The following is a 3,720-nucleotide window of genomic DNA, read 5'->3' on the forward strand; positions in this document are numbered from 1 at the left end:
AAACCCGCACAACGAACATGGTAGAAGGAACTGCAAAACAAAAAATAAAAAGAAAATATTTGGAAATCTTCTTATATTTAGAAACATGAAATAAAATGAGAACTTTTGCATAATATACACACAAGCTGATCTGCTTACCATGTTATAATCTTGCAGTTTTTCTTCTTCTTGCATGTTGAAAAATGATCTTAGCCTGGCAGGTAGTAATTTTTTTCTAATGTGGTCTTGATCATTATTTCTGTAGCACATTGGATCTTCGTCGCCGACTTCCTTTATCGAGTGTTGCTTGTTTTGTCACAGATACACAAAGGGAATTTGTAAGTTCAGTTATAGGGGAAGTTTATCTATTTATAAATCATATATATTGTTTTAAACATGATTCTTTTGCCGTGATCTTTACTTACAGTGTTGCTTAACGACATAATCTTTCTCCCTGTGCCATTTAGTTGTTTTCTCAAGATTGTTAGCATGGGCTCGATTGCTTCGGTGCGTACTGATTTACCGACCTTGAAGCTTTCGGCGACATGGCCTAGATTGACATCAAACTTGTTCGTTGTAATTAAAAGCTCATCCCTGTAGAGTATATTTAGAAAAATGTTTTAGTTTACACATGATACTGTCAAAATGATCGTGTGTAATAATGTGTTTTGTGTTAGTTGCATGAACTTACATTTCTCTCTGTGTCCATGGCTTGCATACAGCGTTGTACAGGTCTTCGATGGCTTTGTTGACGGAATCACTATCTTTGTCCCCTTTCTCCATTGTGCCTGCGATGATTTTGAATTTAATATAAATAACTCCAAGTCACAAGATCACAAGATCACAAGATAGCAATTAAGTTTATATTGTCTTGCCTGCTTCGATGCTAGAAGATATGTCTTGTCCAGTGTTGTTCCTTTCTTGTTCTCCTTCTGGTTCTTGCGGCATATTTTGTTCTTCTTTTTGCATTGTACCCTTTTGTTCAGTTTTTTCTGCATCGTCATTTGAGTCGTTTGTGTCTTTCTTAGCATCATGTTTTTCCTTGTCAACCGTCGTGTCTTGCTGGTGGTTTTTTCCGTGTTGTTTTTGAGTCTCGACCTATTTGGCACTGACCTCTCTGCCAGGGGAATTGGCATTGTATGACGGTGTAGGGTTTTCTTCGATGGTTTATGCTTCTTTCTTTGGAACAATGTGTGTATTCGCTTCATTGCTTGTATCTCTGTGGTCGTCTTCTTCGTGTTTCTGCGTTATCATTGAAAAGGCATTGAAATAATTTAACTTGCTACTTTATTTCAATTATAGCAGCTGTTATGGGAAAACAGCGAAGCGTTTGGTGCGTTGTTTGAGCTATTTTGATTGTGATTAAGTCGTGTAATTTTGTGGAAATATTGTGTGCAACTTCACCTGTTGAGCTGTCATTGGTGATGCTGACTATTCCACCCGTTCTTTGTCGAGTGTAGTTTCTTGGGTATCCTCCTGTTCTTTGTTTTGGTGTTCATCGTCCCTGTCATGGTTTTTGTCTTGCAGCTGTTCAATCACAAAGGTGGCTAAGTTTGAGTGCATTTTAGTTCTCATGGAACTACTTTATATTTTCGTAGAATCAGCTTATGTAACTTTACCTCCTCAATCGTTGCTGCTGAATGTTGTGCTTGTTCTTTGTTGAGTGGAGGTTTTTGGGCATCTTCTTCTTTCTTTTGTAGTTCATCGCCGCTGCCGTCATTTTTGTCTTGTAGCTTTTGAAACACAAAGGTGACTAAGTGGCAGTGCATTTGGGGTTCCAGATAGCTATTTTATACTTTGATAGGACCAACGTATGTAACTTTACCTTTTCAGTCGTTGTTGTTGCTGCCGTCTCTGCTGCGTGTTTTTTGGTGAGTGAATATTTTTGGCCTTGGTCTTCTGTTACGTTGATGGCTGCCTTTTGAAGAACATATTGCCCTTCTTCAGTGTCCTCCTTTTGCTCATTGGTCTCCTCTCTTTGCTATGCAGGAAAGTAGTGAAATGTCAAATGCGTGTTTTTCAACTATAAGTTCATGAAGAGGTGTTATGTGTTTTCACCTCTGTATTTGTTGTTGTTACTGCTGATTCTTCGTTCAGTGGTGGTTTTGGGTCCTTCTCTTGCTCTTTATTTTGCTGTTCATCGTCACTGACCTTGTTTTTTTCTTGCAGTTGTTCAAACATAGAGGCGGCAAAGTGAGAGTCCATTGGAGTGAATACAAATGTGGTAGGTTGGAGTTTATTTGATTGTGCACGCAGCAATTTTATAATTTCATAGTTGCAGGTTTCGTAAGTTTACCTTTTCAGTCGTTTACGCTGCCGCTGTCTCTTGTACCTGTTTTTTGGTGAGTGAATTTTTTATGGCTTGGTCTTCAGTGGTATTATTGTCTATTGTTTGAAGAACATGTTTGGGTTCTTCATTGGGCTCCTCTGGTTGTGTTTGATGGTCTTGATTGTTGATTGTTTCTTGAGCTTCTTGTGTCTGCACCAACACAAAAAATATTTAAGAAATGGGTGCATTTCTGACTGTTCAGTTACAGTTTTTTTATAAGACCTCTATCTCTGGAGTTGCAAGACTGTCTACTGCTTGTACTACGGCTTCTCCTTGTCTCGTGTTGTCCTCTAGTTTTTCTTGTTGAATGTCTATGCCAGTGCTTTTGCTCGCTTCCTCTTCCGGTTTAATAAAAATTGAAATTATAGATTGAACTTCATTTGTGTCTGAGCTTTGTAACCTCACCTCTTTAGATGTTGTTGTTTGAAGTTCTTGATCTTCAAGATCAGCATACTTGTTTGTTTCCTGCATTTGTTCAAAGAAAAGGGTGAGACATCCCTTATAATCTTTGTATTGACGTGGCGGGTGTATTAGGTAGTTCAAACATCATAAAAATATTTTGAAAAGTGGTTGTTGTTGTTGAATTTTTACCTCCGTGTTGATGACTGGGTTATTTGTGCCTGCATCTTCTGTTTCTTTGTCAGGTATAACAGTCTATTGTTTCTCATCTGCTGGGATGTCTTGCGCTTTCTCCTTTGTACTCGTGATGGTGATCTGCAATGTTGTGGCGTTGGAAATCTCTTGCACACAAAGTTCCTGTTTTGTGACACCTTCGTCTGTCTGAGGTTCACTATGGGGTTCAATTTCATCACGGGTTGTCTCTTGGTCTTGCAGTGCTTGTGATACCTGGAGATCAAACAATATGAGTTTGCGGTTCACTTTCTTTCCTGCCATTTATGAGTTTTCGGTGTGGGTAATAGTGGGGTATGGAAGTTTACCTCCTCTTCGTTGTTTTCTTCTTCTTTGTCGTTTGTTATGCTAACGGTTGATTGTGGGTTAGGCTCTTGCACTTGGTTGGCGGGGTTGTTGACTTGATTGTTCTTCAACTGAGCCTAAATTTTGTTGGAGGTTTGTCAGTTCACTTATAACTCTATCCGGTTTTGAAAGGAAAAATGGATGTTCATACTGACCTCTTCACAGGTTCTGACATCGATCGTATCTTGTGCTTGTGTTGGGGTAGTTGTTGTTGTAGCATTGTCTGCTGTGAGGTTGCTTTGTTTGTTGTGTTCATTCGTGTTTTTGGGGTTATTGACACCATCCTGCTGTTGGAGTTCATCTTGGCCTGGCGTGCTATTGGTACGTTCCTGAAAGCATTGAGGCAGTTCTTTTTAGTTTAGGTATGAAAATAGGGGTTTGCTTTAGGATGTGTATGGCACCATGCATTAGTATTTACTTACCTGTTTTTGCCGCTT

The sequence above is a fragment of the Triticum aestivum genome, chromosome 7A (genome assembly GCF_018294505.1).
Source record: "Triticum aestivum cultivar Chinese Spring chromosome 7A, IWGSC CS RefSeq v2.1, whole genome shotgun sequence".
Lineage (NCBI taxonomy): Eukaryota > Viridiplantae > Streptophyta > Magnoliopsida > Poales > Poaceae > Triticum > Triticum aestivum.